At 40.8% G+C, this 12961-nt stretch overlaps 1 protein-coding gene across 1 annotated transcript in view; it reads left to right on the forward strand.

Moving 5' to 3' along the window:
* Positions 1-12278: 12278 nt before the first annotated feature.
* Positions 12279-12961, forward strand: part of CLK4 (CDC-like kinase 4) — a 43143-nt gene continuing 42460 nt past the window's right edge. The window contains exon 1 of the mRNA XM_006873440.1: positions 12279-12380. The gene's annotated coding sequence lies outside the window, so the exon portion shown is untranslated. The remainder of the gene's footprint in view (positions 12381-12961) is intronic.

Consider the following 12961-nt stretch of genomic DNA (forward strand, 5'->3'; position numbering starts at 1 on the left):
GGGCTCTTTCCCTATTCCGAAATGTCGGATAAGGTTAGAGACCTGGCTCGAGCTTGATTAAACAACCCTTATGTATTTGCATCGGTACACGGCTCCTGGGTGGTCTTTGGGGACCCTGAATTCTGGGCATAACAAGCTGGGAGGACTCGAACAGGTGAGGGTTGTCCAGGCATGGCTCTCTCTTCCATGTGGCCTTTCTGCATAATTAGCTTAAGCTTTCTCACAACATGGTGGTCTAAGAGTAGTCAGATTTCTCACAAGATATCTGGCTCCCTCTAGAGTAGGTGTTCTAAGAGAGTACTATGGAAATTGCTGTGGATTAATGCGCTGGACTGCAAGGTCGGTTTGAACTGCAAGGTCAGAAGTTCAAGCTCACCAGTTGCTCCTCGGAAACCCTATACACTGTTACTACGAGTCGAAACCAACTCAATAACACTTAACAACAAGGCTTCTTATAACTTAACCTCAATATTCATTCAGTGTAATTTTTGCACATTCTATTGTGGAGTCCTGGTGTGGTGCTGTGGTTAATGCGCCATACTGCAAAGCCATTTCAATTGCAAGGTCAGCAGTTCAAGCTCACCAGTTGATCCTCAGAAACACTATACGGGATCACTATGGCTTGGAACCAACTCGACGGCACTTCACAACAACAACAATTTGGTATTACAGGATAAGCCCAGATCAGAGGGAATCAGAACTCCATAGGGATATTTACTTCTCTGAGGGCCATTTCTAGAGAAGAGCCTCCTCATCACTACTAGTAGCTCTGGGACAGAATCATGAGTCTGGACAGTTTGTTATCATGTGGTTGTCAGCCCCTTTCGTATTCTCATACCTGACAGCTCCAGAATTTCATTTCTTGCCTTTGCTGAGAGATATGTAACTTCATGGTCAAAAATGGTGTTAAAGTACATTTTAGTTTAAGATTTGCTGCTTTAAATTTTGTTGTGAATCCTTAAGATTCTGATTCAGGATTCTGTGCTTGATTTACTGAGTTCTTCATACAATTTCAAATAGGTAGACCACTGATAAATAGGTTCTGTCTCACAAATCAGTTTGGAATATGCCACTATCAATGCAAAGTTTTGCATAACATTGGTTTAAAATGTGGATTAATGCACCGTGCATCCATGCAAAAAGTAGACTTTCCTCAGAACTGAGGGTGCACATAACAATTCTGTGCTCATCAGCCATTTGCTGATAGGCACATACAAGATTAAAATACAAACAAACAAAAACATTTGTCTTCACTAGAAGGGCATGGCTCAAATTTCCCACATTCTTCGTAAAACAAGGGCATGACCAATTGCCTTCAAGTTGACTCTAATACATAAAAATTTCATGTGTGTCTGAGTAGAACTATGCTCTATAGATTTTTCAATAACTGGTTTTTCAAATGTAGATTAAGAAGTTTTTCTTCTTAGGTATCTGGGTGGACTCAAACCACCAACTTTTTATTTTGCAGCTAAGAACCATTGCTCATATCTTGCCCTGACCTTAATAAAGTCAGTTTAAAATTTTGTAAAAATTGTCCCAAGGCTTAGTATTAGCTTCTATACAACTTGTTTCTTTAAGTACTTTGAAAACAAGTAGATGGAAATTGTAAGATAGTCAATGAGCCTAAGTTCATAAGAATATTTTCAAGGATTTGATATATTTCTTAATGGTGTGTCTTGACTTGAAAAAAACTTTTTTTTTTTTGCTTATAATGACATAAAATTAGTGTATATATAGATGTTGCATATGAAAAGCTTCCTATCATAATATCGTGGTTGTAAAGAACTTTACAAGTTTTAGAAACTTAACAACTTTCCTTAGCAATATTAATGCTAATGATTTATATATAACATTAGCAAGCAGTATGATTTGTTCCACTGTTTCATCATTGTTAGCAAACATGTTGACATAATGTCATGCAAACAACCATGATTGAGATAATAAGATTAAATAAGTCTGCGGTGTGGTGCTGTAGGATAAGCACAGGACTGCCAACTTCAAGGTCAGTGGTTCAAACCCACCAGCTGCTCCTTATAAACCCGTATAGGGTCACTATGAGTCTGAATTGACTCGATGGTACTTAACAACAGCAACAAACCTGGGATGGTTGTCCATAAGTGCCAAGGATTTAGAGATCTGGAAGGTGTTTGTGATTGTTAAGGTTCTGTGTCAACTTGATTGGGCCAGAATTCCCAGTTGTTTGGCTGTTGATAGTTAACACTATGATGATTGGCTATGATCAGGCATAGTTACCTTTATAATGATTGGCTATGAGCAGCCAATCAGTTGAAAGGATGCTTCATTGGATGTGTGGTCTGCTCCCAGTATAATGAGCACACAGGAAAGACTGGATTTCTTTGCTGCTGGATCTGGATCTCAAAGCTGGGTCATCTTCCAACCTCCAGTTCTTTGAACCTAAGCCAGTGCCCTACTACTTTGTTGTGTGTTTGCCTGCTGGGCCTGCCCAAGTGAGCCTAGAAGGGGCACTAGGGACACTGCCCAACAGAAGGCCCTGCACGCCTGCTTCTGCAACCCTGGCTCCTATGCTCGACACCACTGGTTCTGCAGCGTGGTCACTTCTGTCTCTCTGCTGCTGCCACTGCTCTGTGTCCACCTTGGAACTCCTGCCTTCTAGGCCCACCCATCGACCTTGGTTTGCCTAGCCCAGTCGTGACTCCTGTTGGCTCCACCAACCAATCTTGACTCAAGTGACCCGTACTAGGGACTCTCCATCTCTACAATCGTGAGTCATTTACTTGATATAAACTTCTCTTTATATCTATACATATGTGTTTCACTGGTTTTGCTTCTTTAGAGAATCCAGCCTAAGACATTTGGTACCGAGAGTTGTTCTAGATTATGAAGGCTGAAGGGAAGGGGGGAAATATGCATATGTGTGCATTTGTGTGAGTGCTGTTGTTTTTAAAGACATGGAATGTATCTGGAAAGATATTCAAGATACTAGCATCATTGGCTGCTTCTAAAGAAGGAAATGGGGTCCTGATGTAGCACTGTAGGATAAGCACTAGACTGCTAACTACAAGGTCAGTGTTGCAAACCACCAGCCACACTTTGGAAACCCTATATAAGGTTGTTATGAACTGACTCCATGACCTTTAATAATAACAAAGATGGAAATAATGTGGGTGGGAGCAGGGGTAAGTAATTCTTTTCATTGCAAACCGTATTGCATTTTTGGTTGTTGTTAAGTGTCATCGTGTGGGTTCAGACTCATAGCTACCTTGTACAGGGTTTCTGAGGAACGGCTGATGAGTTTGAACCGCCAAACTTGTGGTTCAAACCAACCTAGTGGTCCAGTGATTTATCCTACAGCACCATTAGAAATTTTAAAACTACATTTTGAACTGTATGTATACATTTCATATTTCTAAAAGCATTTTCCTGAGGCAAAAGAAAATTTGTTAACAAACTCAATTCCTTCAACAAGCTAATTGGTTTTAAAAAGTGATGACATATATAAATATTTATTGGCATAGAAATTTTCCACAACATATTAAGAAGAAAAGTAAGTTATAACAATAAACTTAACTAAAACTTTGCAAATGAGCACAGGACAGATATGTCCATTATCATTGTTTCTAAGGGAGATAAAGTGGTGAAATACAAAAAGGAATATAGTACTTGGATCTAGAAAAAACTCTCTTTGCTGGTGAATTGGAATGAGTTTCAATGAAAAGGAAACATTGGGTTATGCATTAGCTAGAGGCATTTGAATAGTATGGGGACAACAGTCATTTTAATTGTGGGGTTGTTTGCCTTTAGATTTTTTAAAACCCTAGAAAAATCAAAATGGCAAGTTCAGGCTGGCCAACCATCAACTTAAAGCACACTGTAGAGTCAGAAAGCCTCTGTTACTTTTTTTTTTCTTTTCTTTTTTCTAATTATGATCAAGTCTATTTCAACTCTTGGTCATCCCATTTGTGTAAGAATAAAACTGCCTGATTTTTCAAAAGTAGATCATAAGGCCTTCTTTTCTGAGGCACCTCTGGGTGAATTTAAACTTCCAACCTTTGTACCATGCAGGCACTCCTCCACTACATTTAGACCACTTTATCTTCTATAGCCACATGGGAGATGCTGTTGAAATCAGACTCAGGATTCATTGTAAAAGATGCAAGGCTACAAAGGAAATTGAAGTTATAGATTTGATGGTCTCCTGTGCCAAAATTCAGGACCCTGAGAAGCAAATCTCTAGTGTATTTAATATCTGTCTTTCCAATCTACTATACTCAGGTCAAGGAGCTCTGTCTGGTAGTGTTGTAGTTACGAGTCGGATTGCTAACTTCAAAGTCAGCAGTTCCAAACTGCCAACTGTTCCACTGGAGAAAGATGAAGCTTTCTGTTTCCATAAAGATTTACAGCCTCAGAAACCTTATACAGAGTTGCTATGAGTTGGAACCAACCAGGGCATACCACTACCACCACCACCAACCTCAAGTCATTAGTGGTTACGAATTGGGCTGCTAACCTCAGGGTCAGCAGTTCTAAACTACCAACTATTCCACATGAGAAAGATGAGGCTTTCTGCTCCCATAAAGATTTACAGCCTCAGAAACCCTGTACAGAGTCACTATGAGTTGGAACTAACTCCGCAGCACATAACCACCACCACCATATGAATTAAAAGTTAATGGAAAGTTGTCACAAACTTTTGAAGCATATATATATTGTTGTTGTTGCTATTAAGCGCTATTAAGTCAGTTCAGACTTCCAGGGTTTCCAAGAAGCAGCTAGTGAGTTTGAATAGCTGACCTTATGGTTAGCAGTTCTAGGGTTTAGCCTACAGCACCACACCAGGACTCATATAATTATATTGTATTGTATTACATTACATTAAATTATATATGTTGTTGTTAAGGGCCTTCAAGCCAGTTCTGACTCATAGCAACCATGTATAGGGTTTCCAAGGAGCAGCTGAAGGATTTGAACTTCCAACCTCGTAGTTTGCAGTCCAGTGCTGATCCTACAGCTCCATACCAGGAATTCTACCATAGTCAAGGATATAGTGGCACTGTAGGATAAGTACTTGACCACAAGGCTTCCGAGGAGCAGCTGGTGAGTTTGAACTTCAAACTCACCAGCTGCTCCTCGGAAACCTATACAGGGTTGCTATGAGTTGGAAATGACTCAACAGGACTTAACAACAACATATATAGTTCCGACCCATAGTGAGCCTGCATAGGGTTTCTGAGGAGCAACTGGTGAGCTTGAACCACTGACCTTGCAGTTCAAACTGACTTTGCAGTCCAGTGCATTAACCCACAGCGCCATGCCAGAACTCATGTATGTATGTATGTATGTATGTATATGTATATATATATATCCTACAGAACCTACAGGACCTCTTATTTAAATCACTTCTCATATTCTTCCATATATATTCCATATACATTGCAAAGTGTATTGTATGTTGGAGAATGCTTCTGGCATTGTATGGTGGACTGAATTTGTGCTTAATAGTGTGGTCTTTGAATTTTCTCACCATCACTATCAGAAAACACCTGAGAAATCTGAGCATCTTGGGCAGTGTAGGATGCACAGGAGACCCTTTGTGACTCACTGTTCAGTAGCAAATGATGGCCTTGATGTACTGGGGGTAAACTGAACCATTGTTTCATCATGAGTAGCCTTCAAATAAATAACCCTGGAAAGTAGTTATTTAAAGCAAACTCCTTTGGTCTTGCTGAAGGATGGATTCAGCAAGTTTTCCCCTGATGATTAAGTAAAGTAAGTTGCTCTGTATTCTGTTGTATGAATAGCAACAGTTTAGTAGAATGGTGCTAAGTACAAGAGTTTTGGAACAAACAAGGCCTGAATTTAAATTCTGCTGTGGCACTTAATAATGTCTTACAGGTTGCCTTATGTTATTCCAACTCATAGTGACCCTGTGTAGGACTTTTGAGGAGCAGCTGGTGGGTTTGAACTGCCAACCTTGTGGTTTGAATTCCAGTGTTGATTGTGCAGTGCCACATCAAGAGTCCTGTATTGTTTTATAGGGTTTCTTAAATTATTAAATAAGATTGTGTATATAAAATGGTTAGCACATCATTATTGATAGCCAAAAAATATAATTGAATACAGATGAACAATTATCATTAATTGGCAATTATAAGTTATTAAAAACAACTTTGTACAGGTTTCTCTCTAAAGATAAGCTTTCGCTAAACAATTTAAACAACAATTTAGACTTTTACTCTTAAAAATCATTAATAGATGCGTATTTCCTGTATCTAAAAGCACCTCATAAATGTGTTAAATACATAAGAATATTCCTCTGGTTGTTATTCAAAGCTAAGATTTTCTATAGGTAGCTGTATTTAACACATGACTTTGCTGAATGTTTTCTTGACTATACTTGTTCTTGTGTAAAGATGAAGCTGCTGGATTAGGAAGTTTTTTTTTCAATTTGGTAGTGACTCCTCAGAAATGGAGGCCTTTTTCATTAAGTTGTCTGAACAAAACCATTCATTTCCAGGTAACTGACTTAATAGAGAAGGTTGATGTTGCCATGTATAAGTGTTATGCTAAATGATGCTATCCTAGAAGCAACCTCTAAATCAGTTTGGAATTTAAGACAACTGAGCAAAATGGCCAAAAGTAGCTGATAAAAATAAACTGCAAATATTTAATTGATTCTGAGTGCTAAAAGACGACAACCAAGTACAATATATACTAGGATCCTTGCTCCCAGATGAAGCACAAAACCACAGAGAACAATCAGGAACATCAGTTATTATTGTTACGTGCCATGGAGTTGGTTCCAATTCAGAGGCCCCATATAGATTTTTGAGGAGCAGCTGGTGGGTTTGAACCATCAACCTTATGGTTAGCAGTCTTGTCTACAACACTACACCAGGACTCCAGGAGCATCATTGTTGTTGCTGTTAACTAATGTTGAGTTGATTCTGACTCATAGTGACCCTGTATAGGGTCCCTGAGGAGTAGCTGCCAACCCTGTGGTTCACAGTCCAGTGCTGATCCTACAGTGCCACACCAGGAGCATCATAGTGCTGTATAATGTGTCATAGAGATGCTTGGTGTCTGAACCTCCTGATCACTGTTGCTGTTGTTGTTGTTAAGTGACATTGAGTTGGTTCTGACCCATACTAACCCTGTATAGGGTTTCTGAGGAGCAGTCAGTGAATTTGAGCTGCCAACCTTATAGTTCAAACTGACCTTATGGTCAAATGCTTATCCTATAGCACCACACATCCTATACTATAACTTTGGGTGGCATACTTTAAAAACTCAAAATAACACTAAAAGAAGTAAGCAGTAATTAAAAAATAAACTCCACTATTAGGTAACCAAACCTAAACAAAACCCACTGCCATTGAATTGATTCCAACCCATAGCAACGTTATATAGGGTTTCTGAGATGGTAATTCTCACCTTTTCCCACAGAGCGGCTGATGGGTTTGAACTATCAACCTTGCAATTAGTAGCCAAATGGCTAACCTATAGAGCTCTGGTAGCGTAGTGGTTACGAATCGGGCTGCGAACCTCAAGGTCAGCAGTTCAAAACTACCAGCTGTTCCGCGGGAGAAAGATGAGGCGTTCTGCTTCCGTAAAGATTTACAGCCTCAGAAATCCTGCGCAGGGTCACTATGAGTTGGAACCGACTCCATGGTACTTAACAACAACATAGTGCTACCAGGGTTCCTTATTGGGTTAACGCATGTAATAGCTATGTTGTTGTTGTTAGGTGCCATCGAGTCGGACAAAATAATTTTTGATAAAGGAAATGATCAATTGCTATAATTTGATGAACTTGACCTATACTCATAGAGGTTTGTTGTTGTTGTTAGGTGCCATCGAGTCGGACAAAATAATTTTTGATAAAGGAAATGATCAATTGCTATAATTTGATGAACTTGACCTATACTCATAGAGGTTTGTTGTTGTTGTTAGGTGCCATTGAGTCAGTACCAACCCATAGCGACCTTATGCACAGCAGAATGAACACTGCCCAATCCTGGGCCAACCTCTCTACTGTTGCCACGCTTGAGTCCATCGATGCTGCCACTTAGCCAGTCCATCTTGTTGTTGATCTTCCTCTTTTTCTCTGACTTGCCACCTTACCAAACATGATATCCTTCCCAGTGGACTGGGCCCCCCGACAATATGTCCGAAGTATGAAAGACGAAGTTTGGCCATCTTGGCCTCCAAGGAGCACTCTGGCTGCACTTCTTCCAACATAGATCTATTGGTTCTTTTGGCAGCCCATGGCACTTTCAATATTCTCCTCCAACACCATAACTCAAAAGTATCAATTCTGCGTTCTTCCTTATTCACTGTCTAGCTTTTGCATACATATGAGGTTATTGACAATACCATGGCTTGGGTCAGGTGCACTTTAGTCCTCAAGCTGACATCTTTGCTCTTCAACACTTTAAAAAGGTCTTGAGCAGCAGATTTGCCTAATGCAATATGTCGTTTGATTTCTTGACTGCTGTTTCCATGAATGTTGATAGTTGATCCAAGAAGAATGAAGTCCTTGACAACTTCAATCTTATCTCTGTTGATCAGAATGCTGTTTATTGGTCCAGGGATGAGGATTTTTATTTTCTTTACATTGAGATATAATCCATACCAAAGGCTGTGCTCTTTGATCTTCATCAGTAAATGGTTTACGTTCTCTTAACTTTCAGCAAGCAAGGTTGTATCATCTGCATATCGCAGATTGTTGAAGAGTCTTCCTCCAATCTTTCACCGCTCCTTGGAATGGGCACAAATACGGATCTCTTCCAATCAGGGGGCCAGATAGTTGTCTTCCAAATTTCTTGGCAGAGTTGAGTGAGTGCCTCCTGTGCTGCCTCACTTTTTGAAAGATTTCCATTTTTATTCTATCAATCCTGGTGCCTTGTTCTTTGCCAATTCTTTCAATGCACCTTGGACTTCCACCTTCAGTATCTTTGGCTTTTGATCATAGTCTACCATTTCCTTTTGGTACAGTGACTGTGTATTCCTTCCATCTTCTCTTGATGTTTTCTGCATCATTCAGTAAATTGCCCAGAGAATCGTTCAATAACAAAAGTTGAGGCTTGATTTTTTTCTTTAGTTCTCCCAGCTTGAGAAATGCTGTGTTTTCCTTTTTGGTTTTCTAATTCCAGATCTTTGCACATTTTGTTGTAATATTAGGCTTTATTTTCTTCAGCTGATCTTTGAAATTTTCTGTTCAGCTCTTGGACCTCCTCATTTCTTCCATTTGCTTTAGCATCTCTACACTGGAGAGCAAGTTTCAGTGTCTCTTCTGACTTCCATTTTGACCTTTTCCTTCTTTCTTGTCTTCTTAATGACTTTTGCTTTCTTCATGTATGATGTCCTTGATGTCATCCCACAACTCTTCTGGTCTTTGGTCTTTAGTATTTAATGTATCAGATCTGTTCTTCAGATGATCTGTAAATTCAGGTGAGATATATTCAAGGTCATATTTTGGCTCTCATGGACTTGTTTTCATTTTCTTCAGTTTCAGTTTGAATTTGCATATGAGTAATTGATGGTCTGTTCCACAATCTGCCCCTGGCCTTGCTTTGACTGATGATATGGAGCTTTTCCATCTTCTATTTCTGCAGATGTAGTCAATTTGATTTCTATGTATTCCATCTGGTGAGGTCCGTGTGTATAGTTGTCTCTTATGCTGTCTAAAGAAGGTATTTGAAATGAACAAATAATTGGTTTTTCAGAATTCTATCATGCATTCTCCAGCATAATTTCTATCACCAAGGCCATATTTTCCAACTACTGATCCTTCCTCTTTGCTCCCAACCTTTGCATTCCAATCACCAGTAATTATCAGTACATCTTGATTGCATGTTTGATCAATTTCAGATTGAAGAAGTTGGTAGAATTCTTCTATTTCATTCTCACTGGCTTTAATGGTTGGTGTGTAAATTTGAATAATAGTGGTATTAACTGGACTTCCCTGTAGGCGCATGGATATTATCCTATCACAGACAGCATTGTACCTCATGACTGATCTGGATATGTTCTTTTTGACAATGAATGCAATTCCATTCCTCTTCAATTTGTCATTTCCAGCATAGTAAACCATGTGGTCATCAGATTCAAAATGCCAACACCAGTCCATTTCAGCTCACTAATGTGTTCCATTTCATTTTTGACAACTTCCAATTTTCCCAGATTCATTCTTCGTACATTCCATGTTCTGATTTTCAATGGATGTTTCTCTTCATTTTGACTTGTGCCCCATCAACAAATGAAGGTCTTGAGGGTTTTTCTCCCATGGGCTTTACTCCACTTGCATCATCACGGTCAACTCTACTTTGAGGAGGCAGCTCTTCCCCAATAGCATTTTGAGTGTCTTCCAGCCTGAGGGGCTCATTTTCCAGCACTATATCTGGCAGTGTTTCTCTGCTATTCATAAATTTTTCAGTGATGAAATATTCATAAGAAGCTCATCTGAAATCTGTCCACCATGGCTGACCCTGCTGGTATTTAAAATACTGGTGGCATAGCTTTCAGAATCACAGCAACTCACAAGCCACCATAGTACGACAAACTGACAGACGGTTGTATCATGAAATACCTGTAAGAATCTCTGCATATGGCTACTCCATGTGGCTGCCTTTTAGTCTTGTTTTGCTATTTGAGCAGAACTATGTGCTGTCCTGATGGATAAGCACTGGACTGCTAACAGAAAGGTTAGCAGTTCAAACCCACCAGCTACTCCATTGGAGAAAGATGAGGTTTTCTACTCCTGTAAAGATTTACAGTCTCAGAAACCTTAAATAGGATCGCTATGTGTTGGAATCTACTCAATGGCAGTGAGTCTGTTTGTTTGTTTTGTTTTGTTTTGTTTTGTTTTGGTGTGCTGTTCTGATCATACTCTCTTATACGTATGTATCCTCATGAGACTAAGAACTATCATTCTCTAACAAACTGAGATTTTTTCTTTTGGTGCCAGCTTGAACTTGCACTTATATGCAGCAAGTTGAACCCCATTTTATCTTACAAAATTATCCAACCCTCTTATTTAACCTTCTCTTTGAGCAATGCCACTGAAACAGTAGTACTTGTGTTTACTTGTTAAGTATCATCAAGTCAATTCTGACTCATAGTAACCCTGCATATGGTTTCGGAGGAGTGACTGATGGGTTTGAATCACCAACCTTGTGGTTTAGCAGTGGAGTGCATAGCCTATAGCACCAAACCAGGACTCTGTGATCACTTGGAGAACCAATGAGTTTCACTATTGGGGAAACATTGGTTGGTTGGCATGCTTGAGTGTTAGACACACCACAATGCCTTTGGCCATTTTTTGCAGACCACAACTTTAAGTGGAGCATTCAAGAGAAGGAGATGGGTGGGGACTGGCATAGTTAGGGACAGCATCTTTAAGGATCTGGAAATTAAAGTCTATGTAAAATGTAAATCTGGAGTCCTGGTGTAGCTTATTTTACAACTGGGAGACAGGAAACATAACTGAGAATGTTATTTAAAGAAACTTTCCATTGTCTATTTTTTTCTTTCTGATTAGGAGACCTTGCCTTTACAAGACAAGCATACCCCTAAGCTAGTTTTCTTTGGTAGAGTAGTGGTTATGAAGGCTGTGAACCACTAGGTCAGCAGTTCGAAACTACCAGCTGTTCCGCGGGAGAAGATGAGGCTTTCTGCTCCTGTAAAGATTTACAGAGTGGAGACCCTGTACAAGGTCATTATGAGTCGGAACCGTCTCCAAGGCACATAACAAACAACAACAAGCTTGTTTTCTGAGACATCTTTATTTTTCTGAATCCATTTAGACTGAAAGATCCAAGCGGGTTGGGTCTATCCTGTGCACTGACTTATTCTCAGCACCAGACTGGGTAGTCTTTGAGGTTTATTTGTGGTTTGTTGACACCCTCTGAAGTTGAGGTCTTGGAGATAGAAAGTATTGGTCACCAAAGTGAAAGGGTGCAGCACACTTGAGGGCGAAAGGTACCTGTTTTGCTGAGGAGCGCAGCACTAATAACTCCACCTTAAGGAGCAGACTTCCGCCACGGAGAGGGGAGGATACAAAATTTCATTGGCCCTTCACCCAGCGAAATACACCATTCCAGCAGAGCTCTGGGCGGGATAAAAAAAAATCGGGCTGTTCTGATGCTGTGTGAAAGACCAAGTCCCGCCCCTGATGTGAAATTTAGCGCGGGCCCTTAGAGCCGTGGCAGTGGCGGGAGCGCGCAAGGCTCTGTCACGCAGCCACGTTCGCGCGTCATAGGTGGCGCTAGGGGCTGCCTTGGGAGTTGTAGGGAGTCGGCGCTATCGCCATTTTGTGGAGTGTTTGTCGCAGAGGCAGGAGAGTCAAGAGGAGGGTTTGGCGACATTCCTCGCTCAAAGAACCTTTTGCTTTTGCAGAGGTAACGTATCAGATGTACTTTGCTGGGAGACTCTTAAGTGTCAAAGCCTGATGTTGGAGAAAGGACTAGGTTCGGGCCTTCTGCTCTTGTTGACCGGGTTGGACTCTTAGGAAATGTTGCTCAGCTGGTTGCTTTAAAAGCTTAAAATTGATCAGGAGCCATGGAAAATCTAAAGTCCAGGTGCGGAAAAGCCCGCGGTTCTGCGCCATCCTTTATCTGAGGGCTCCTACCTGGCGAACCACGGCTGGGGGTAGGGGGCGCTGAACTCGTCCCAATGTAGTGGCGAACGGGGTGGGTATTAAGGATCCCAGCCCGGGCTGCCGCTGACAAGGAGGGTGAGAACCTGTTGGGCGTGGGGACTTAGCTGTGCAGGCGGGCCGGGTCTGCTGCTTGTTTTGAGGGTGGTCCAATTCTCCCCAGGACTCTAGGCCTCTGCTGTTTCTTGAATTTGGAAGTTTTTCAGAGTCAGATATTTGCCGGGGTTTGTGAATGTGCAAAAGGTCCTGGTCAGGAGGCTAGAAATGGGGCCCTTTGCTGTAGATTCCTACCCATAGCAACCCTTTGATAGTAGAACTGTCCCC

Source organism: Chrysochloris asiatica, unplaced genomic scaffold (assembly GCF_000296735.1).
Source record: "Chrysochloris asiatica unplaced genomic scaffold, ChrAsi1.0 scaffold00242, whole genome shotgun sequence".
NCBI classification, from domain to species: domain Eukaryota; kingdom Metazoa; phylum Chordata; class Mammalia; order Afrosoricida; family Chrysochloridae; genus Chrysochloris; species Chrysochloris asiatica.